Raw genomic sequence first — 26590 nt, 5'->3', positions numbered from 1 at the left:
CCGTGCTAGAAGAAGAAGTGTTGATGCCCTTGGCTAGAACGCAGAGTGATTGTGGACTTGGTTCTTTGACTGTATCGCAGCAATCACCATCGCTGCCGAATGAGACTGATCTACTTGGTTTTTCACTCCTGGGGACTTCCATTAGTGACTATCGTAAGGCAAACACGTCTTTTCCCTCCCTAACGGTTTTCCTACATCTACGGAGGAAACAACATCTGGACTTAATGTTGGTGAGAGAGATCATATGTGTGGCTGAGGTTTGCAAAGACTCATCGTTTTTGACCTGTCCCAGACTTATATTTATTCAACTCCTTTTGAACTTTGATTCTCCTGGGATTGTGATGGTGTTGTCAGATAGAGTTCACATGAGGGATCGGAAGGGCCAAGGATGAGATTGTTTGCCTGGGTCTGATTTCGGGGCTTTAGAGGATACAGAATCTGTTACCATAATGTTTGCGGAAGGTTGGGCGGTGTTTAATGTCTTCCCTATATAGCTCTGATTATAACTTCTGGCTACTTTTTGGTTTCTACAGGGGTTGTTCGTTGCTAGCGGGGGGAAGGGAGACCGGGAGCCTGTATGAAACTCTCTTCCTCCGTTTTCTTTTCTACTTTTAGAACTTAGTTAGTTGGGGCGACAGGCACACTGCTAGTTGGGGTTAGGCGATAGCCATATGCAGGGGTGCAGGGTGGGGGGATGGGCCTATTGTTTCGTTTTGTTTTAGCTTTAGTTCTTATGGTTTCCTTTTTTCCCACACTCTCTTTCAGTTTTTCTTCAGTAATGAAATGAAATGAAATGAAAATGAAATGAAATGAAATGAAATGAAATGAAAAATTCCATTTATATAGCGCATAACTGCCCGGAGGCCTCGCAGCGCTGTAATATTGGCAATTATCCTGTACTTGTCTATAATCTAGTATCTGGTGAACGTGCTTCTCTTACTATCCTGATTCACTGGATGGGTGGGTTCTGAGGTTTTGCGCCTGAGTTGGGTGGTAGATTGAAATGTCGTAAATCCTGTTTTGAAATTATTAGTGCAGGCGTCTCAGCTACTCCTTTATCGCATCGTGTTTATCCTGTTTTTGTACTGATTCGCCTATTATTATGTTTGAATGTATGACACCAGATATGTCTATTCCTTTTCCTTGTTTTTAAAACAATAAAATAAAAAAAAATACAAAAATACAAAAAATAAGGAGGGAGAAGGAAAAATGTGATCCATCCAATTTCCTGTATATCTAATCTCTCATAAATCACATAGGGAAGGATCACTTGTCCTGCATAACCTGGGTATAAAGGTAACGTATGTGTATGTCCCTAATTAAAAACCCTCATGCACGTGTGAAGTAGATCGAGTTAGCGGTATATCTTGATTTTCCAAAGTTCAATCATGTGACTGCATAATCATTGGGTTAGTTGTTATGCAACCTCCATCCGGAGGTATTTAATCTTGGTTAAAAGCAGCAGTGATCAGTGATTAGTGGTAGGTGAAATATTCTAAAATGCTCGGACAGCCAGACTTCTTGTTTATTATTTCTGGCTTCGAGTAGGTTGGCAGAAAATATATAGATGTGCGTATAGAGAATAATTAGGATTCTTACGCACTCAATTTTCGTGATTATAAAAAACGGTCGACATGTTTCAGCCCTTGGTTGCCTTGTCAGGTCATGTGGGCTTTCTTCAGGACCATGTGAAGTGTGAGTGAAAAATTAATATATAAGAACTTCTTAATATGATGAAAGGTGTGGTAAAGTGACGCATTAGTCCTCCACCTTAGGGAGGTCTCGTAGTACCTGTTGAAGTAGACAATCAAGGGGGATGGAAAGTGGGTTAAAGGACATTCATAACATTTAAGTTACCACAAATTTACATTTCGCAACTGGAAAATGGCAATACTTTATAGAGCACACACTAATATGGCAAATCAACACTCCCTCATTTTCCGGCCTTCATCTAAGATAGCCATCATTAAAATCGGCAAATTTTCCCTACTCATTATGTTCAGTTAAAAAATGATCGTATTCTGTAAGTAGCTGTGAACTCCATTTCTTAATACGGGCGTTGTGTATCAGTCAGTTGTCATATGATTCTAATAAACATTTGTTCACACTTTCGCTCATGTCATTCGACATTCAGGTGGTTTTTCATCGTCAAGTACTCGATGTTTCAAATACACAATTGTTCACGTTTCTGTTTACTTAAACTTTTTTGTTAAAAACAAGCTCTCTGTTTTACCCAGTTGCCCCAAGTTTCTAATAAACATTAATTCACAATTTCACTCATATCATTCAACACTCAGTGTTTTTTTTATAAAAGAATATTTCACCTACCACTAATCACTGATCACTACTGCTTTTAACCAAGGTTAAATACCTCCGGGTGGAGGTTGCATAACAACTAACCCAATGATTAGGCAGTCACGTGATTGAACAGCGGAAAATCAAGATATACCGCTAACTCGATCTACTTCACACGTGCATGAGGGTTTTTTAACCCTTTGAGTGTTCATGACGATGTCAGCTCGTCATGAGCTGCGGCGCTCCGGTGCTCCGGTGCCCTGAAAAAGCTGCACAACGTAACTGGGGAATGCAAAGCTCCTTAGGCCCGGAGTTAAAAGCTGGTGAAGGGAAACCAGCTGCTATGCCCCTCATATAGTGGAGTTCCAAGTCACTTCAAAGCACTGTTCACACAACTGCTCTGACCTCCGCTGACACACTTGATGGCAGAACTGCTTTACATTGGCCCCAGTAGTTAACCTTCAAAATGTATTAAGAAATTTGAACAAGTGAAAAACAAAGAGAACACACAGGGAAATTCTTGTGCTGTAAAATGTGACAAGTGCTTATTAAATGCTGTAGAGCTAGCTAACAAACACAGATCGCTATTAAATACCAAAGAGACAGACCTTCCGATCCTTCACCCAAACATACCGCCTCCTCCCTCCACACATCCAGGCTTCGCCCTGAAAAAGCAGCACCGCGTAAATGTTTCACGTGACATGTGATAGGATCACTAGACAGCTCTGAGGTCAAAAGTATGGCTGGGGACAAATGAGTTCCTTCGGCCCCTCACCAGCCACCCCATCCAAACTCCATACGCTAACCAACTGCTGACAGTTTGCTGTCGGCACCTGGGGCCAGAGGGAGGGATGCGGCACAGGTGGGATAGAGGGAGCTAGATGGAGCTGGGATCCCGGAAGTGTGGGCAGGGACAGATCCTGTCAGAGGAGCCCGAGTGAAAAGGCCACCACCACCAACACCAACAACACAAGACTACCAGCACAAACTACCAACTCAATACATCCATAGGCCTCATACTAGTCTCATCCACACTCACACACCTTATAGCACAAACTTCTCTTCTCCACATCACTCTCCATCCTTCTGCCTAACACTGCTCTTATCCTCATCACTCTCAGTCCTTCTGCATCACACTACTCTTCTCCTCCTCCTTCTCCTACAATCTCCCTCACACTGCTCGTCTATACCAATCTACTTCCTTATACCTATTACTAAGCAAATAATCTTACCATCCTGCTACCTCACACTACTCTTCTACTTCTCACACTCCTTTCATATCCCTTCTCTCTCCTTCCTTATGACGCATACTGTTGTCCACACTTTACTTCCTTCAAAATCACGCTAATCTCCTCCACGCTTTCTTCCTTCTCCCTCATACTACTCTCCCCACTCCCCTTTCTTCTGCTTCATGCTACTCTCCTCCTCACTATTCTTCATTAACCCTCATCTATTCTTCTACTCACTCTCTGTCCCAAATCGTAAGCCCTGATCTTCTCCTTTTAACGCTATGTATTAAACTACTACACACATAACAATGACAATTCAACCAACATAAAGGCAGAACATATAACAAACAAACACTCAATAAGACATAGCTAAAATACAATACCATTAGCAAAGCAAATAGCTTTAACTTAAACAAAGGTGAGACCTATTGCATTTCCAATGCTTGTTCCAATTACTAGCATAAATGTTATTTGTTTAAGTTTTCCTCGCTGTTTACAATATCTTGCTTGTGCTTGGCGAATATTGTTTGCAACACCTGTGCTGATGACTGAGGTGAAATGAGCTCTTTAGACAAAGTTCATATTTAGTGGTGTATCAGCTGAAGTATCAAATCATTTGAATGTTGTGTGTTTTGACATGTGGTATTGCGTGGTAAGCACTGGTTCATTCCTATCAAATGTTTTCACTAGTACCTTGCATCGATTGAGTTTAAGCAATGGCAATTTTTGCACTTACGTGTTCGCTTCGTCAGAGATTACATATCTGGCTCGATTGATTCATAAAGAGCAATACTCTAATAATGCTACAGGGAGTACATGCAGCATTTCACCACAAAGGAGAAGTGGGAATTCAGGGAATGGGTAATGAATATAAACTGTTCTTTACTGACTGGATACTTACTTGCTTTTTCTATGTTGAAATAATTTTATAAAATGTCTTTAAACTGTTTTCTTAAAACTTTTATCCAGACGCAAATTAACTGGCTATTTTAGTTTGAAACCATTTAGAAGGGTCCACTCATGACATAGTTTTATGTGGAAAATGCCTCTTTATTAGAAGCATGCAAAGGTCACATTTTCTCCAGCCTTCGTCTTAGTTGCACACTCTAATAAAATAACAATCTTTCTAACATCAATCTTTAACACCCATCCCCACACACCTAACAGATCTACACCCCCTACTCCTATTTTAATGCCCCCCTTTAACATCTATACTAATAACTCCTATTCCTCCTATTTAACATTGACTTTCTCCATCTTCCTTTTCTGCCTCACCGGTTGCTTCTTCTTATGTCTTCAATCATGTCTTTCCATATTGACATTCTCAAATCCCCTCATCCTCTAACCTTTCCATCACTCCCCTCCGTTACCTTGAGTTCTCACTTTACACCCCCAGAAAAAGCCTCCCCTGAGGCATTCTTGCTCTTCCTCCACAGTCTCTTCCTTTCTTACCCCTCTATTCCTACAGCAGTTTCCATCATCTTCATCAAATGCATTTTAAACCACAACAGTGACGGGTGTAAGCAATCAGACCTCTTGTAGGCAATGGCAACAGGGTTAACAATTCCACTGTTGCACACCTTGCAAAAACCTTCCACTTTTAGCTCTTTCTGTGCCTTATGGTAGCCAGTTTTCTGACTCCCTTCCATAGCCTCGTAGGCATCCATCCTATCTCTTCTCTCTTTGACCCTTACCAGATCCTTGTTCATCATTTTCAATGATTCTAGACTTGTAAGCGGCACCAGTTTGTTCTCCCTCAAGAGAATTAAAATCTTCTTTAGCCATGGTCTACTCTGACTCCATCTCATGTCTCCTTGTCCATGTCCTTGTCCTTGTCCATGCCATCTCTACTCGTCTCCTTGTCCATGTCCTTGCCATCTCTACTCGCAGTAATACTCTAGTAATACTCTAGTAATCCCTTGCCCCCATCTACTTTTACCAGTCTGATAACATGATGGAAAATATATATGTCTCTAAACATGGCAGTATCCAAGGATGATGTGCACGCTGCGGGACGGGGCGTGCTACGACTAGCGACTACGCTGGAGCAGATATTGTAAGTGCTATGTGACGTGTACTGAGTGAGTGTGAGTAGGGTCAGGAGTAATATGGAAAAGTGAGATTTAAAAGAGTACCTGGCCTTATGAAAGCAAAAAATTCTTTATTAGTCATAGGCTGGTATCGTTAAAAATAGTGTAGCACGCCCGTCCCGCAGCGGGGCGGGAGGACTCCGATGATGAAGCATGACACCAAGGGCCCTTTTGGTGTGTGAGGGGTATTTTAACAAATACTGTGTATGCCTGATATACTCTGGCTCATAGGAAACCTTCTAGAGGTGGACCTTATCATTTCCCTAGATCCATGATTTCTTCAGGTACTCTTGCTCTGCAAAGAGTTGCCTCTGGTGCCAAGCCACAGAACTTCAATCGGTGAAAATAAGATAAAGCAACTGCTGGCTTGTTAAAATATTGCTTGATTGAGTCATCATTGGAGGAGAGTGGAATGTGGCGCTTGATCCTTTTTTGAACAGATCAGGCAGGCCAGACATATACCATGATAGGAATAGGTGTGCTTTACATGACCTAATGCAGGGCCATGATCTCTGTGACTCTTTGAAGACCCTTGAATCTGCGAGCTAGAGACTATACATTCACCTCGTGCTCCCGTAACATTCAGTCCCACATTGATTCCTTGCTTTGTACTCCCTTGGCGACTCAACATTTAACAGATGCAAACATAATCCCTTGCGGGGTCTCTGGTCACAACCTTATAGATCTACTTTTAGACTTGAGTTTGCATACACGTGCACGAGGACCTTGCTGCCTCAATACCTCCCATTATAAAGACTTGAAGGCAAAACGTCTTCTCACCAAATATGTGGAACAATATTTAGAGGATAATAAGGTCTTGGTAACCTCAGCTGAGATGTTGTAGGGGGGGGCAGGAAAGCTGTCCTTCATGGCATGCCAATGATGAGTGACTCGATGCTCATTAAACGAAGACTATCAGAGTCCAGATGGCAACGGGAAACAAAGGTTGGATCCCTGACTAATGTCTACTCCTCTTCTCCGAATCCATATCATCTCCTGGAGCTTCTACTGCTTAAATATCAGCTGAACACACTCTGCACTACAGATACAGAGAAATGCTTCTTCTGCTTATGACAAAGACACTACGAAAAAAGATGAGAAAGCAGGTAAGCTTTTGGCTGTTCAACTCCACCAACAAGACTCTTCTAGAACAGTCCCTGCAATCTGAACATTGAAGCCTCAACTTGTCACCCTCCCGACAGCAATAGTGGAGGAGTTTCAGAATTATTATGAATGCCTTTACACAGCCGGAACTCTCTTGGTCCCTGATGCTGAATCTTCCTTTGTTAACTGCCTATTAATATCAAAGCCAACTCATTACACAATCTGCACAACTGGAAGGCGGAATCACAGTGGAGGAAGTCAATTCAGCGATTAATGCCATGCCCTCTGGGTAGGCTTCTGGTGAGGATGGCCCTGCTGGATTTTATAAGGCCACCAAAGCCCAGATTGTCCCATCTTAGGTTTTAGTTTATCAAGAGGCCCTAGCTAATGGCCACCCCTCTGCAGAATTCCTCAGAGTTCGAACTACAGTTCTTTGGAAACCAGGGAAAAATCTCCTGGAGTGTCCTAGCTATCACACAATTTTTTTGAGAAATGCAGACGTTAAGATTTTGGTGAAGGTTTTGGCGACACGCTTGAATAAAGATATCACAACTCTGATTCATCTCTCTCAGGTGGGCTTTGTTGCTGGATGCTCTTCGACTAATCACTTACAAACTCTTTCACATATTTTGTGGCCTGTGAGAGATGAGTGAGAGAAAGGGTCCTTCTCTATTTAGACGCTGAAAAGGCTTTCAATTGTGTTGATTGGGGTTACCTCTTTCAGATCATGGAGAGGGTGGGAATAGGTGACGACTTTCTCACATTAACCAGGAGCTTGTATTGTGAACCCACTGCATCAGTCACTTGTGGAGGTTTCTCCTCCCCATATTTTGAAACCTATTTGGGCACTAGACAAGGTTGCCCCTTGTCCCCGTTGTTGTTTTTGTTGGCTCTGGAGCCTCTAGCAATTGAAAATGGATCAAACATTAGGTGTATTCTCACTTCAGTGGACGAGGTTAAAGCCTATTAATTTGCGGATGAAATTCTCTCGATACTATGGAATCCTTTGGCCTCGACTGCCGCTTTGATTTCTCAACTGGATTATTTTCCTAGTTTTTGGGCTATGAAATAAATTGGTTAAAATGTGAGGCCCTGTCTTTATCAACCTCTGGCATGAAGGTCTTTTTAGGTAGCCTGCCATTTAAATGGCTTCACTCCTGTTTGAGATATCTTAGGGTACATGCTGAACAGTCAAAATATATTGAATTTTAAATATCTATATGGCAAAGTATTGAGTTTTAAATCTCGTGTGGACATTATATCGACTTTCAAAAAAGTAGTGGTGCAGAATAACGAAATGCAGGTAAGAAATATAATTTGTCATAATATCGAAGTTAGTAATATCAACAGTAATAATATAGTTGTAAAAAATATCGATTTTTATTTTAGTGTTTTAAGTGTTAGTATATGTGTTAAAAGTATGTATTATTTTTGTAATGTATGTTTGATTTTTTTTTAAAGTAATGAATTTTATGTAAATACATTTTTGCGTAATTTAATTCCATACCGGGTTGTGGGTTTATAGGGAAATAGGGTGGGAAGTGTTTAATAATTTATGTTGTTAATTAAGTTAATTTATTTATTATCAATTAATTATAAATTGATTAATAACCATTAATAATTAATTGGTAAGTATGTTAATTGTGTTATGTTTTATTATTTAGTAATTAATTAGATATTAATTATTAATAACTAACTTGTAAATATGTTAATTGTGTATTTTTTTCAGGAGTGGGTTGAGGGTTGATAGGGGAGTAGAGTAGGAAGTCATTAAGGGGTCTATTGGGATGGTGGGCGGATCGCCACCGCCAGTCTGGCGGTGGCGATCCGTCTGCCATTTTACACAGCCCGCCCACTATTTGCCCCCTGCGAGCCACCGCCATCTATATTAGGATGGGCGGTGGTGCAGGCCTTTCCATGGCGGAGACCCCGCCATGGAAAGCTAGGTGAAGTTCACTTTCAGGGGCCGTTTTGGGCCCCCAGGGTTTGGGGCTACACTTAGGGAGTACCCATGGTACCCCTCTCCATTTGAATGCACAATGTGGCAGGCACCACACGGTGCCTGCCACGTTGTGCATGCAAATGCATGACATGTATATATTGCATTGTGGAGGGTGCTGCACCGCCTGCCACAATGCAACATATGTGGGATGCCACTGCTACAGTGGCGGTGACATCCTAATTCCCATGGCGGGACCACCGCACCTGTGGTGGCTGGTCCAGTTTCCTGGTACGGTGGCAGGCGGACAAAGTCCCCCCGATATCGTAATAGGCCCCTTAGTTTTAATATAATTTTTATTCTTTTTTATATTATATTTATTAAAAGTTGTTTTATAGTGTTAATTTTGTCAATTAATTTGTATTTGATGGTTATTAATGTTATTGTTAATTGCTATTAGTTAATTAATTAATTGTTAATTAATGATGTTAATTTATTAATATTTTACAATATTGTAGGTGACGTTTATAGGGGACAATGGTGGGAGGCAAATTCATTTTGAAAAATTAATTACTTGTTAAATAATCTTAATTATATTGCAGGAGTGGGTATACTAAAATATTCCCCTACGCTATCCAACACTTTCCCGACTGTTACACTTGGTAGAGGGGAAATAGTAATGTTTGTCCTCCCACTATCCAACACTTTCCCTACTGTTGCACTCACTGGAGTGGGAATAGTAATTTTTACCCACCTGCTATCCAACACTTTCCCTATTGGTGCACTCACTGAAGTGGGAATAGTAATTTTCATCCTCCTGCTATCCAACACTTTCCCTACTTTTGCGCTCACTGGAGAGGAATAGTAATTTTTACCCTCCCGCTATCCCACACTTTCCCTACTGTTACACTTGGTGGAGCGGGAATAGTACATTTTTCCCACTGGCTATCCAACACTTTCCCTACTGTTGCACTCACTGGAGTAGGAATAGTATTTTTTATCCACCCCCTATTCAACACTTTCCCTACTGTAAAACTCCCTGGAGTGGGAATAGTAATTTTATCCCCTATGCTATGCAATGTTTTTACTATTGTTATATTTAATGTAGTGCAAAATATTATTCAAAAACAAAATATGTATTTTAATATTTTAACTTATTATATATAATTTATTTTTATATTGATATTATAGGTTTATTTATATGTATATGTAATTATATTTAAATTATGTTTTTAACATTTTATAATTAAAAATATTCATTTTTTCATATTATTAAGTTAATATATATTTAAAAAAATGCATGTTTATTTTTTACATTAGATGCATTATTTATTAATTTTAACATTATTTAATTATTTTTAAGTATGATATACTTAATTATATTTATTATTTAATTAATTTTATATTATTTTTAAGTCATTTAAAAAAGTCAATATTTTAGCAAACTATATTATTAACAACGATATTTAGGATTCAATCTTTTTGTACTTACCTGTTTGTAGATATGAAGTCAATATTCTGTCCCTCAATATTATTACCTCGTTATTGTGGCAGCTCGATATTCTTCTCCTCAATATTCTGTCAGTGATCCGATTTTAAAAGATGGTCTGCTTTGAACCTATCTCTGTGAGGTAGGCTCCAGGCTATCAAGGTGAATGTCCTCCCCAAATGAAACTACATCTTTGGGATGCTGCCTCTAGCTACATCGGTCTCCTTTCTGTGGAACATGCAGCGCTCCACCTCTCTATTCATTTGGGGCTCGAGAAGATGTTACAGGGATTTAAGCTGTACTCCACAGCGGAGAAGGCTGGCTTACGTCTTCTACATTTGGAGCGTTTTTGGTTGGCACAGCAGCTGACCCATGCTGTGTACTGGTTGCCCACTTCTAGGGCCACACACCTATGGGTGGTGACAGAGCATCATATATTGCAGTCTGCCGTAGATCTGGCTGCCTTTTACACTTCAAAACCTTCAGTTACTCCCCTCAGTAATCCGATCATTCACACTTCTCAGTACGCTTGACAACAGAATCATCGGATGGTGAACGCCCAGAGCTGCCATCATGTGCCAGAGTTAGGCCTGGTAGGAAATAGTGCCAATTTATATGTACACAGTTCATTCCTAATGTTGACTTCCCTTTGTCACATCTACTTTTAACAGACGTTTTCATTTGTGACACTTGGGTTAGTGTCTAAGAAACACCAACCTTGCAGACACAAAAGAACTTTGTGAGAACACTATCATACTGCCTTGGCATTATGTGTAAGGCCTTCACGTGTGTGATGCAAATGTGTTTGTTATTATGTCCATATGGCAATGCAGCTATGTGTGGAATACAAACAATAGGTAACCTGATCACAATCATGGCACGAGGCAAGGATGCCCTTATCTATATATATATTCACTGAAAAAAACATAGGTTTCACCATTGAAATTCCCACGTTATAGTTAGTTGGACTCACTATAACTTGCGCGTGTAATGCACTGCTGATGACATCGCATATTACATCACTCATGACATGGTCAGTGACATCACTGATGACACCATCCTTGTGACAGAGTAACAGACCTCCTTTCAGTGTAATGTAACCCTTGAAACACATAGTCAAAAAAAGAAACTAACATTTTCGAAAAAAAAGAGATATTCATACCAGTTACAACCAATTCAGTATTATCACCATCTATATACACATCCACTCATTCATCAATAGTTCTATATAGTCACTCATACATATACTCACTCATCATGTGATATATGATGTCATCAGCAGTGCATTACACATGCAAGTTATAGTGAGTCCAACTAACTATAACATGGGAATTTCAATGGTTTTATGTCAGTAACATTTCCAGGTAACTATAACTGGTGTGAAACCTATGGTTTTTTCAGTGAATTTAATAGGTTTTTTAAATGCTAATTCCTAACTATAACTGGTGTGAAACCTATGGTTTTTTCAGTGAATTTCATAGGTTTTTTAAATGTTAATTCCTAACTATATATAGGGCCTCACACCTATGTAACTGTGCATGAGAGCCAGTGAATGTGTGAGTGGCTGTATGGATCATTGTGAACTTGTATCAGGGATTGTATAAGAGAGTAAATATGTGTTAGTATATGTTTGAATAAGTAAGGTGTGTATAACTGTATAGTTGAGGAAATGGAGGTGAGTGATTCTTTGCATGACTGACTAGGTGTTTGAGTAACTCCATGGATGAGTAACAGTGTGTGAGTGTCTGTATACACTGAGTGTATCTAAGGTTATATTAGAGTCTGAAGAGGTTCATCGTATTAGCACAAGAATTATGTCATCAGTGATTTGATCAATGATGTCAAATGAGATGTCATCAGTGATGTCATCAGTGATGTCATTTGAGATGTCATCAGTGATGTCATCAGTGATGTCATTTGAGATGTCATCAGTGATTTCATCAGTAATGTCACTGACCATGTCATGAATGATGTAATATGTGACATCATCAGCAGTGGATTGCGGGTGCGCGAAATATATAGTTAGTGCAACTAACTATATATGGGAATTTCATTGGTTTTGTATGATTTAAATATTCACCTAACTATATATGGTCTCAAACCTATGTTTTTTTCTTAACCATGCCCACCTTAATGTGGATTCACGTTGTTGGAGATGCGGCTGACCAGACTGCGATACAGTCCATATTTCATGCGAATGTGACCAACCGAAGGCCTTCTGGTTGCAGGTTTGTGTTCATATTAGAAGGGCCTTGGGGTAGACAGACCTTTGACATCCCGGCTGGTGCTCCTACAGTATACTTCTGACCCACCTTCAGTGAATCAGCATGTCTAATAGATGTGTCTTCACCACTTTAGGAGTTGCTAAATTGGTGATTATCAGTCTTTTGAAGTCAACTCTAATACCCACTATACAGACCTGGTTGGATAAAATGCATGATGTGGCATGCTCTGAGCATCTTATTTATAAGATAAATGTCAAATTGCAGATATTTGATGAGGTTTGAGACTCTTTTCCTAATGATTGAAGTGTCGAGCTCAACTATTCATTTAAGGTGTTTACGGTGAACACATCCTACTTCATATTTCACACAGACCCCTATACTCCATTCACTTGCCCCTTCCTCTTGAGGATTTCCAGTCTTCAACCCCTATTGTTGAATGTGTTACCTTTTTTTAAAAGAAGAACTTGTGGACAGAAGGCCATCTTATCTCATTTCTTCCCATGTGGGTGTAAACCCCTACCATCTTTCCTCCCCAATGCGGGTACATGTTTTCTTTTCCATTTCTTCCTTGATGGTTGTGGTGTACTTTTTTCCTCATTTCAGTTATCAATTAGTAATTGCTTTAAAGAAGATATGGTCTACAGCTGGATTTTGGATTAGCATTTAACTTTGTTGATTTTCTCTCCCTGCGCGGCGACTAGTCCAGTGATTTTCTATTGTGCAACTCTTGTTGCAGTAATGCGAAAAGCTCCATAAAGGTTTGAACAATTAAAAACACTGTTTAATGCAATTAAGGCTTTTCTATCTATTAATGTTACCATAGGGACTACTGAACAGCCCATTCGAACTGCCTTATTTAGAAAGAATTTCCCCTGAAATTGTATGCAAAAAAAGAAAAACCTGCCTGGTGCACTAGCACAAGCCTGAAGGCTGACTGTACGTTGTTCTTTCCCATCTTTGTCCCCATCCCACACCTTCTCACTAAGACTATTGCCTTGATGACACCTGTGCACGATGCACAAAATGTGTCTTCTGCTATGCCTTCCACCATATACCCAGTTAACAAACCTCCTTCCAGTCACGAAAGCTGGTCTTTTAACCTATATTCACCTTTTGCCTTCTTGGGCACCACTCCTAGATGGGATATCATTAAGTTAAAAATTGTTAACTCCTGAAAAACTCCTGCGATCCAATGGCGTAATAAAAGTGTAATGGGTCTTAGTGCAAGGAAAGGAAGAGGGCCCCCATGCCACCAGCTGGGTAGTGACAGTCATCTGTTTAAAGGGTGCAACAGGCCCATCACACACCTATCCTTGTAGGCTTGCATCCAAAGAACAAATAGTATTGATTGTAAAAAATGAAATGTTCCCAATACTGTTATTGATTATTTTGGACTAACCAGTGCTGATGACCAATTTGCAATCTCCCTCTTGATGTCTTTTTTTAAATGTTGTATTATTGTTTGATATATATCTTTTATTATTGTGAATATCTATGTAATGTACATTCTTACATTCTGAAGATGTTTTAATTATTAAAAAATTGTTTTATATATATATATATATATATATATATATATATATATATATATATATATATATATATATATATACACACACACACATTTCTGATTTTTCCTTTTCCAGACTGGTGAAGTACTACAGCGTGATTGTTTATGTCTATCGAGTACATATAGGAAGTTATTAGACTATTGCCAAGAGTAGTTGTCTTGTTTATGTCCATTACACTCCTGGGCCCGTTGCAACTGAGAACATGTCGAAGTTTATCGACTCATTCCTGGCTCCTTGGGTCACCGAACTGAGCTCCTATACTAAGGACTCCAAGGATTTTTTGAGGCAGATACAAGACGTGGAGTGGGAGGAGGATTTCTTGATGATTACTATGGACATCTCGAGCCTCTACACGAGCATCAGCCATCATGATGGCATTGCAGCTGTTAAGACATTCCTGAATCTACGACCCGCCCGATACTTGCAACACAGTCAGATGATTCTGGACTTCATATCGTTTTGCTTGAACAATAATATCTTTGTTTTTCAGAACCAACGATACAGGCAAGTAAGGGGGACTGCGATGGGAACCTGCTTCGCCCCCAGCTACGCGAACCTTTTCGTGGGCTGGTGGGAGAAGCAGGTGGCCTGGGCAGACGACAAAACCCCTTGGGTGGAGAACGTGATATGCTGGAGGAGGTATATCGACGACCTCTTCCTTATTTGGAGGGGGTCTGAACACTCAGCTTTGGATTACATTAGGATTCTGAATCAGAATGACCTTAACCTGCATTTCACCTGTACAATAAGCAAGAGTGAGGTTAATTATTTAGATCTCAAAGTTTTCGTTGATGCAGGCAAGATCCAGACCGCCCTCTTTAGAAAAGAGACGGCGGGTAACTCTGTCCTCCACGGACGCAGTAGCCACCCGACCTCCCTAGTCAAAAGTATCCCCTACGGGGAACTGTTGAGGATCAAGCGCAACAGTTCTCTTGAGAGAGATTATACAGAGGCCGCTCAACAAAGTGTTAAACGCTTTAAATCTCGCGGCTATTCCGTATCTACCCTCCTTCAAGCTGAGAAAAAGGCAGAGAAAGTCAACAGAGATACCCTCTTACAGGACAAGAAGATAGGAAGCCCTACAGAAGGAAGTGGCATCATTAGACTGATCACTAATTACTCAGTGGCAGCTAACAAGGTTAGAGCCATTATGGCTAAGAATTGGGGGATCTTGAAATCCGACAATGTAATCGGGAAAGATCTGCAACAACACCCCATGATTACCTTTAGAAGATTAAGATCTTTAAGAGACACACTAGTCACTAGCCATCTACCGAAGGGCAGATCCAAGGGTGAACTGCAGTCGATGCATGGCTCGTACCCATGCGGGAAATGCAAAGCCTGCAGTAACAGTCAGAGGGTATTGAGCTATCAAGTGCCACACAGGAACTCAAAAGTTAAAATCAACAAGTTTATTACTTGTTCAACCACATTTGTGGTATACTGTCTTAAGTGCCCCTGCGAACGTATGTACGTAGGTAGCACCACGAAAGCAGTTAAGTTGAGAATCCTGGAGCACCAACGAGCCATTGCAAATAAGGATGAAAATTATCCAATGGCCCGGCATTTTGCTAGTCACCACGACAGCGACAGGACAAAGCTCAGCTTTTTCAGCTTAGACTGCATCCCTCAAGATGTTAGGGGTGGAGACTTGAAAAGGCGACTCAGACGCTTGGAGTCTCGGTATATTATCGACCTCCAAACGAAGTCACCAGGAGGACTTAATGCAGGGGAGGAGTTATTATCACACCTATGAAGACTTCCACTTGTTTCTGAACCACGACTCTGTCTGTAGTAATATTTTCGTTCACTTTATAGAAGACGTAGTTATCATTTGGTTTCAGAAGAATAGCAAACACCCCCCCACTCCACACCCCTTTTCCTTTAGTTAGGGTTTATGTTGTGTGGTTCTGTTAATACTGGTATTTATGTGCACGGCCATCCAGGCCTCAATTAACTATTACCACAGACTAAGAACTTAGGGGGATTGTGTTATTCCTACTGTACACCGACATACGATATGATGAGGAAAGCAATGGAGATTTTTACTGTAATATGTAATTTGTGTTTAATGGCCCATCCAGGGCGTAATCAGTTACCAACACGATAACAATATATCTATATATGTTCAGTTTATTTACTTTCATTGCTTGTAAATGACAAACTTGAAATGTAAATTGTAAACAGCGCGATTTCATCGTTACAAGATTGCGCTTTCATTTGACCTTTTGAACCCTTTTCTGTTTCAATGAATTTTGCCTTATCTATTGATGCACTGCCGACGCCAGCTGACACTGACGAAGGCAAGTGCTGAAACGCGTCTGATTTCATTCTTTTTGCGCCAATAAACCTACTTGGTTTATACCTGCTGTGAGTGCCGTCTTGTTGCTTTCTGCTGCCGGTCCCCGGTAGCAGAGTTGCGGAGCTTGTAATATATATATATATATATATATATATATATATATTAGGGTGAGCACACATTTTTTTATGCACAATAATTTGTGTTAGATTGTGATGGACAAGTGGGTATACTTCTTTCTCAACGCCATCGGGAAGAGTTATATAGGCATTCATGCAGTTATCACCAATCTTTATTAAATTGGTAATACTCTTCGCACACTAAAATTGAAACAGTACATGCATAAGTTTAAATTAATTTATAATTATGCAATATTGTGATTCATTTATGTATTTATACAGGTATTCTCAAAAGTTTTAATATTGGTACTAGGAGAAAGCATATGTAAATTGTATTCATACATACTAGTATTTTTTCTATGTCCACCATTGTCTGACATGTGACCACACGTTATCACTTTAAATGGGCAAAAAGCAATCTGTATCGCCATGTGACCAAGGCCGCTGGGACGGCTGAAACGCGTCATGACAGACCACCTAATGGCTAAATAAAGAATGCTGAAAAAGAAAGTTGGTCCTTGCCTCGAGTTTCCTTTGGAAGGAGCGCTGCTGCGAGGTATTTGCAGATTTTTATCGGCATAGGATTGCTGCCGATTGGGACCCCCTCCGCGAAAAGTCGGCTCCACTGTGAGCAGTCCATCGCTGCCTGGCAACCCTCTGAGCTCCTTCCTCGTGGAGGAGAGTTGGCGGGGACCCCAGGGGCACTTTAAAGATCCCATTCCAGGGAAGGAAGTGGAGCCATCCGAGCCTACACCGTGCGTGAATGAGACGCAGGCAGAACGCTAAGAGATACCATGCCGTGAGGCTGTGTCAGAAGGAGCGCATGCGAAGGAAACATCGTGCTTTGTGGTGCCGTGCGGCGCCGATCATCTGAACAAGCAGCTGGTTCCAACCTGCGATCATAGGAACAGCCGGAGGCACTCAGAGAGGATAAGCACATACGGAGGCGCTCGGAGTGTGGAGGTACGTGCATAACCGCTTAAGTCAGCGGCTGCTGACGTATAATAGCGGTTATCACTGCACGTTATTCAGCACTTGTTAATATTGGCCATTAGGAGGAGAATGTCGGGCGATGTACGGAGGGCCCGTGAACTCGCTGCACAAGCGATGTTTTCAGACGATATAGAGCAGGAGGACACTGCTGAGAAGGAAGTCGGGGCAGGGGGGCCTGAGAGAGCAACAACGAGTACCGCCAGAGACTTGTTCAAGGAACTAGAAAAGCTTAAAAGAAATGAACAGTCAAAATGGTGGGAAGCGCGCTCACTCAAGAGATACCTAGATGTTGGGAGAGTCCCTAGAGGACTACGCATCATGTTGGCCCCCAGCTATGAAAACCCGAACCCCTTAATGATGGAAGAATGGGGTCAGTGCAATCTTGAATCCTCGCGCAAACTAATGCAGATCTTAGTAAAGTTTGCTGAAATTGATGGAGAGGAACTTCAGACCAAGATAGATATTATTGAAGATAAAATAAAGGCACTGCAGGGTGATAAGGAAACTTCACAAATCGCTAATATGAGGAGTGAAATGTTAAGCAGACTTTCAAAAGAGGAAGAAAAAATCAAAACAAGAAAAATTTATAAATTTAAAAGAGACCGGGACGACTATGCAAATGGCCAAATATTCACGTTTGCACGTCGATACGACACTTTAAGAAAAGCCACAGTGAATAAAAGAGGTGCAGCGGGTGTGGGGGCAATGCCGGCAGAAACTGACGAAGTGTCTACGTACAGCTCAGCTGCAGAAAGTGGCTCAGACAATGAAGGGGCAAGAAGCAATGTTGTTCTTACGATGGGGGAAGAGCTGGCGGTCTTGAAAGATGGCAGAAAGACAACCCTAAGATCGCACTTCCAGGGAAAATTGGCCCAACCAAGTCCCAACGCAGGAGGGGCAGGAGAAAAGCAGCCAAACAAAGGCGAGCCACCCAAGCGGGGACGAGGACGGGGCCGGGGAAGGAGCAAGAAACCCCAGGTCTAATTGAAAACAACACCATGGATTCTTTAACAACGGTGAGCTGTGATGGAGACCGATCCAGCGAGAAGAAACAGACCAAATCCATAATCAACCTCAGCGCAATAGAACTATCAGCTGCAGAACAGCAACTATTAAGCTTAGGCCTAAGCTTTTGCCCTGAGTCCAACTTTTCGTATACCACCACGAGGGCAGACATATACAGATATATAAGGAAATTAAAATTGAAAAAACAATTCCTTAATAAAGCAACCAGCACAGAAAATGCCCCAACACAAGCCACCACCGGCACCTCAGGTTTGTCAGTCAGTGACCTAAATTTGTACCGTGATGTCTGCCAGTTGGGTATTGATGAAGCTTTGGGGACACAGGACATAGTGACGTCCAGTGGTCAAAGGAAACCAATTACCCCATTCAAGCCCAAGTCCAGATATATTCCCTTGGCGGCACGGGATGGTCTTGATTCATTCAGTGATGTCATGGTGCAACAAGTGAAAAAGATGGCACTAAAGACTGACAAAAAGCGTCAATTTACAAACCAAGAGAGACAAATAAACCAACTGTCGATCAAATTGAAAAATGCTGAAGTTGTTGTTCGAAACTCGGACAAAGGTGGGAACATTGTTTTATGGCCAGCCACGGAATATCTAGAGGAGGCCCATAGGCAATTAGATGACCCACAATGTTATTCCAAGAGCACCCCTCAGAAATACAGGATGATGTTGGAGGCTCTATTTAAGAACTTGGTGGCATGGAAGGGCTTTGGTATGCTTAGTGGAGATGAGTTTAAGTTCATCAAAAAAGATCATCCACTGACACCATATATTTATTTCATACCAAAAGTCCACAAGAATATCTCCAAACCCCCAGGAAGACCAATAATCGCAGCATGTGGGGGCCCTTTGGAAAATCTTTCAAGATACATTGATTACTTCTTGCAGCCACACATGAAGTCCCTAAAGTCATATATACAAGACTCAAGTGACTTCCTGCGAAAGTTGGATGATGTTACATGGAGCCCCGACTTGTTGTTGGTAACGTTGGACGTCAGTTCACTATACACCTGTATAAAGCATAAGGATGGTCTGCGGGCATGTGAGCATTATCTTAGCCGCAGACCTATGGAACTGGCCCAACACACCAAAATCCTCATGGACATGCTAAAGTTCTGCCTCGAAAACAACTTTTTCATATTTAATGGTCAAATGTACCAACAGGTCCAGGGTGTAGCAATGGGGGCCAGTTTCTCCCCCAGTTACGCCTGCCTCTTTATGGGGTGGTGGGAGGAACTGGTCCTCCAGCGAAAATTTGAAGATTATTGGACTACTAATGTTACCTGTTGGTTCAGGTTTATTGATGACTTATTTATTGTGTGGCGTGGTTCCGAAGAAAGTGTTTTAACTTTTATACATGACATCAATAATAACGATCTTAATTTGCATTTTACCTCTGACATAAGCAGGGAATCGGTAACATTTTTAGATGTACAGGTTTTTATATGTAACAATGTGATTTCCAGTACTCTTTTTAGAAAACCGACGGCAGGTAACACTCTTTTACACGCTACGAGTGCTCATCCCCAACATCTAATCAAGTCAATACCCTATGGCGAGATGCTATGCATCCGCCGCATTTGCAGCAATCAAGAAGATATGATTGCAAAACAACAGGAAAGCTTTGAAAGATTTGTAGATAGGGGATATACTGCCAAGTTAGTGAACACTGCTATAAAGAAATCTAGGATCAAAGACAGAGGCGATTTGCTGACTAGGAGAGTGAAAGAAAGTGACAATACCAATGAGGTCAGACTCATCCTGACATACTCCAAACAGGAGAAAGAATTAAGGAGTATTGTCAGAAGAAACTGGCACTTTGTAAAGGATGATCCCACAATTGGTGATGTGATGCCCCCTAATCCATCAATTACCTTTCGAAAAGGTTTGTGTATGGGCTCTATTCTCTCTAAAAACAGTCAAGACTATATAGGCAAGGAGCCCTGGAGACCGATCAGCAGGGGTTTCTACAAGTGTTTGGCATGCAAAGCATGCCAACATGGTGTCAATACTAAAAAATATACAACAGTAATCCCTAAAACCACTAGGGAAATAAAACAGCATTTAACCTGCAGGACGGAATACTGTGTATATATTTTAGAGTGCGACTGCAAGCTTAAATACATTGGCAGCAGCAAGCTACAAATACACAAGCGTATCCTGCAACATCTACGCGCCATTGTAAATAAAGACCAAAGCTATCCAGTGGCCAGACACTTTGAGGCATGTCACAATAGTAAGCCTCAGTGTCTGAAATATTTTGCCATTGAGTCTGTAGCACTTACCAGAAGAGGAGGTGATAGGGAGGCATACATGCGCAGGTTGGAAACCAAATATATTTTGGAGTTCAACTCAAAGTGGCCGGGGGGTCTTAACACCACGGAGGACCTCCACACATACCTGTGACCACTCTGGGACAATGCCACCCTCACCTTATAGCGAACACCATGACATGATTACAGTCTGAGGAACAAAAGGAGTTGGTTCGCACCATGCACTTTGTTTACATATTTATATTTATATTGTACTATACTATGTATAATTTATATGTTGAGTGTATATATCAGGTGTGTGTAAATATATGAATTGATTGATTTTAGCCGTCGTCTTAGATATTGGGGTAGTATATGTTTTTTATCCTGGTTTTTGATATGGCGACTGATTTTAGTCATGTTACCGATTCCCTTTCTCTTTTAGACTGTTTTTATGGTGTGATGATTATTCTTATACGTGCAATATTGATGATGTATGAAATTATCTTGAATTGATAACTGGAAGCTAAGCACTGTTTTAATAGTGTTTAGACTGCCCTTCCTCCCTTATCCCAGTACTGTATAACCTCCAGCACCAGCCACTTTTGTACTTGCACTTTTTTGACCGCACATTGTCACTTTAGAGGAAGGAATTATAATTAATAATTTTTTCCATAAGACACGAGGTCACTTTAAATATACAAGTGCAATAGTTTAGCCAAAAGATAAGAATGATATAATGGAACCGGATGTATGTTTAGGCTCCACAATCTTTTCCTTTTTGAGCTTTTGTGGCTGGCACATTTGACGTCTTGAATTCATTTCTTCTTGTGGTTTTTTTTCCCCCTTTTTTTAACAAAAGAGATCCATAATGATAGAATAAATTTCTCCTTTTTTTGGATCCTTCTTTTCACGACTATTATAACAATAGTAGTGAATATTTGTATAATCTTGTATTATACTTCAATACACTAGGGTGAGCACACATTTTTTTATGCACAATAATTTGTGTTAGATTGTGATGGACAAGTGGGTATACTTCTTTCTCAACGCCATCGGGAAGAGTTATATAGGCATTTATGCAGTTATCACCAATCTTTATTAAATTGGTAATACTCTTCGCACACTAAAATTGAAACAGTACATGCATAAGTTTAAATTAATTTATAATTATGCAATATTGTGATTCATTTATGTATTTATACAGGTATTCTCAAAAGTTTTAATATTGGTACTAGGAGAAAGCATATGTAAATTGTATTCATACATACTAGTATTTTTTCTATGTCCACCATTGTCTGACATGTGACCACACGTTATCACTTTAAATGGGCAAAAAGCAATCTGTATCGCCATGTGACCAAGGCCGCTGGGACGGCTGAAACGCGTCATGACAGACCACCTAATGGCTAAATAAAGAATGCTGAAAAAGAAAGTTGGTCCTTGCCTCGAGTTTCCTTTGGAAGGAGCGCTGCTGCGAGGTATTTGCAGATATATATATATATATACACACACACATTTCTGATTTTTCCTTTTCCAGACTGGTGAAGTACTACAGCGTGATTGTTTATGTCTATCGAGTACATATAGGAAGTTATTAGACTATTGCCAAGAGTAGTTGTCTTGTTTATGTCCATTACACTCCTGGGCCCGTTGCACCTGCTGCCTTATGGATAGCCTTGTGTGTGCACACCTAGGTCCACAGTCCCAGTTCATTGTTCTAGCTGCTGTCCTCGGAAAGTCTCCATACAACTATCCACTTCTCAGACCACCAGACATTCAGGAACGCATGTTAACCCGCTCTTCTAATTTTGTTTTACAAGAGTTCCACAGCCAGGTCGATATTTGAGGCCAGAATAGAATCTCCACATTCGTGTACATGTGAATACATCACCCAATGCTCAACATGTGACCTATCTACCTCCCTCCTTGATTTCCACATCTGCACAAATAAGTCACTCATGCAGCACAAAATAACATTGTAGGAATGGTGTGCTGCAGAAAACTACTACTGCAAGAACTTAAACTCTCTGACCTCTGTGTGCTGGTTATATCCCTGGCGTAATTTACTCCCCCCTCAGAGTATGATCTCTTTTCAGTGCTGTAAGTGGAATGAAAAAAGGTTGTGGTGCTTTAAAAGGGGTGAGGACAAAGACACATAACTAGGACTCTTAGAAGATGTGGGGTGTATATTATGGGAGTGGCCTAAAACGAGAACAAGAATCTTGTGATTGGCACAACATGCCACCTGAAAAGTATTAGGGTGTCTTTGTGTTTACTAAATACACCACATAAGAAACACATACACCGAAAACAAGATGGAGCTATTCGCTTTAGCAATGTTTATCATCCCTCATTTAACTTCAAAATCAGATAAATGAGCAACAGCTCACATTCTTCCTTTCACATCGGTTTCCTTTACAATCATTCTCTCCAAGTTTGCCGCATGCGTCATTTTGCTCCATATATCCCTTTCTGAAATCCCTCAATCTCTGACTTTTCACTTTCTCTTACCGCATGTACTTCCTTTCACTTCCTACACTGCGGCTTCTCCTTTCACTCACACACAAATAAATGCTGCGTTTTCTTCTCCTTTGGCGTTGTCAATATATCCACATCTGTGAGCCTTACACACTTTCCATAAAATGGTAATCACAGTTTGTGCATATGTGACCATCGCACAGTATCCTTTGTAGTGAAGCCAAGCACTAAATGAGCACGCGCTCTGAACCCCTTTATGAGCCAGTTACAGGATCTGTGAGATCCTCACACTAACTTAAGCCTGAACTCTAGAGTGATTATCACGCCGAAATGAAAAGGTGCCATAAAAGAGTCGCAAGTTTCATGAAGCAAAACAGGAACAAGCCTGCGAAAATGAAATACAACTAGGAAATAGTGAAACATAGACCAGCAACATGAATTAAATCATGTGAAATGTAACAAGACTGCCTCGCTGCCTTGGGTTACCTTAAAAGTTCTTGTAGACAGTGTCAACAAAAAGAACAGTGTTCTTATTTGTAAAGTTAAGGATATGAAAAGCAGTCTCAAGTCTCAATAGGGATCTGTTTCAATGTCTACAATGTCTATAAGGCAGATTCAAAAGGCCTCGCTCAACTCTGCAGCTAGACCCATCACTGGCTCAAAAAGATACTGCCACGTCACCCTGGATCCTTGATCTCAAATCCTTCAACTGGCTTTACCTTACGAAGCAAGAATCCAACTAAAAATAGCCTGCTTGACACATAAAACCCTCCACCTCAATACCCCTAACTATCTCGCCCTGAAACTCGAACTCTCAAGTGGCTGTAGAGCATCCAGAAGCTCAATCACCTTTCTTCTGACACCTCAGAAAATCCACAAGAAGAAAACGTACAACCATGCCCTCTCCGGGATTGCCCCAGGAATCTGGAACCCATTACCTCCTAAAATCAGATCGAATCCCTCGGTCATCTCATTCAAGAAGGAAGTTAAAGAATTCCTTATGAGCAAATGTCTTCCCTAGGTCAATTGTCTTCTATCTCCCCAGTCACCCCACACGATTGACTGTTCTAGCTACCAAATGCTCTCCTCAGCGCAATACCCACTTCTCCACCTGGCTGTTCATCTCTTCTCTCTAGGAAGAAAACCAAGACAAAGCCAGGGTCTGAATGCCAACGTCTGTTAGACTCTGGGCAAAACTGATTGGGACATTGTGTCAATCGCCACACTTAGGTCTGACAGAATAAGGGCAGCAGTAGCACCACTATCCAACTGCATTCTAAGGTGCTCTACGGCACAGAGTAACGCTATTTCGGTGCTAAAACCATGATGGAAGCCTGACTGAGGAGAATGTAGTAAGCCATGGTTCTCCGGAATTGTAAACAGTGGACAGTTATTATGTTTTTCCAAGATCTTAGCACCAATGGATAGAAGTGACATAGGACAGAAATTAGCCCATACAGTAGCACCCAAAATAGATTTTGTAGGAAGGTAGGATTCTTCTGCATAGTTAACCCCACATGTTACCTGGTGCTAAGCTGTGTTTTGAATAGTGTGACTGGGATCCTGCTACTCAGGGCCCCAGGCTATCTGCTTCCTCCCTAAATGGTTTGTTCAGTACTTAGGTACATCCCAGATTGGATACTGGGATACCATTGTCAGTCCCTAGTATATGGTACCCATGTACACATGGCATAGGTACCTCAGAGGTCTCCCATGAGCTGCAGCCTGTATTGTATCACCCATGAGAGACCATTCAAAATAGAACTACAGGCCTACCATTGCAGCTTGTGCAAGTTGGTGCTTGCACCACTTACAAAAGATATAGGTTTACTATATCTTGGGTCACTGCACTTAAAACCTATGTCACCCCTTTAGCAGGCCTTAACAATCCTGAAGGGAGGGTGCTTGGTACTAAGTGAGAGGGTGCCCCTGTATGACCAGGACACCCCTTCAGCCTACGGAGTTCATTCTACCGGGTTGTCAATGAAGCAGCCATATACTAGGTAGAGGGGCACTGCGTAATTATGCGATGACCATCTCGAAAACAGCTGCAACTGATCCCATCATGTTTGGTATCAAATATGTTGGAATCATACCACCACACCGTAAATGGTGTGGGAGTATGATTCCAAGCATTGGAAGAGCCCTCCGTTAGGCTCCCTGTCAGTTTTCCCGGTGCCAACCTTCTAGTCCTGGACAGCACAAAATGGTTGCTGCAGACCAGAGACACATTTCTGCCCTCCTGCTGCTGAGCCAAGCTCAAGCAGAGGAAGGTGGAACTATAGGCATCCTGTCACAGGGAGGTCTGACCCCCTCCAAGACAGGATTTAGTGTATTGATACTGTGTGAGTGCACTTTCCAGCACCTGAAAGTCTGCATGAGGGGCACATTTGATGTTCCTGTGCATAGTCCAGTTAAAACCAGTTCTCACTCTGGTGCAAAACTGGACAAAGGACATGGGAGTAAGCTCCCCCTTGTCCAGACCCTCCCCTGGGAGGGTCCCCTGAATCTTCACAATTCTTTCCCTAGGGTACTTAAGGGCTTACCCGGGTGTAGGTCCCTAGATTTATTGTGGGATAAGATTCAGATCAGACACCACTGCACTTCTACAGTCTGGGCACTCTGGACTTCGTTTGGGCCTGACTTTTTCTCCATTCCAGTCTGTGCATCATCTGTGCCTGTGCATCATACAGGAACCTTCCAAGGCGTGTGATGCATCAAAGACAAACAAAGTAATCTCCCTTGGTGTGTACGGGTTACTCCCCTGCATTAGCAGGCACTGCAACTAAGTCAACCAGTCTGCAGATCCAAAGCTCCTCTGGACTCCGTGGGCCCTGCAACACAGGTGGTGGTTTTCCTCAGGTCCTGAGGCCTGCTCTACCCTCTCTCCAAGTTTGAGGCCAGTAATCCTCGTGGGGGTTGCAATAACCGAACCCCTATTTACCACATCCAACTTGCAGTTGCAAAGGCTAGTTGGCTTCTTTGCAAGAACATCTTCCGGCTCCAAGTAGCCCCAACTTCGAGCACCTCCTATGACCAGAATCTTCAGCCACACCACATTGTGTGCATCGTGGCCTGTATCTTTTCAGTGAGCTCCTTGAGGTCCTCTCGCGACTCAAGTTCCTCCAGCCTGTGGGTCCACGCAAGGGTCACACTTGTTTTTTTTGGCTCCCCTGATTTCTCAGGGCCTGCCCTGACTCCACTGCCTTTGGTGAGTCCCCTGGACCTTGCTGGTCCAGATGCTTCTTCTTTGATTCCTGCATGGCTTGCCTTGGCCAAGGCTTGTTAGTGCTCCTGCCAGACACTGACCCCTCAGCACTCGGCGTCCTTTGTGGGACAGCTCGTGCATGGCTCCTGGTCTTCCTCAGCATCACCTGATCCTCACAGCTGCAGAGTAAAGGCCCTTGTCATCCCTCCATAAGCACCTGACATCGGAGGGCAATCATCTACCAAGTAAGCATGAGCGAATTTTG

The sequence above is a fragment of the Lissotriton vulgaris genome, chromosome 4_1 (assembly GCF_964263255.1).
Source record: "Lissotriton vulgaris chromosome 4_1, aLisVul1.2, whole genome shotgun sequence".
NCBI lineage: Eukaryota > Metazoa > Chordata > Amphibia > Caudata > Salamandridae > Lissotriton > Lissotriton vulgaris.
Note: the sequence above shows the minus strand (reverse complement) of the source record.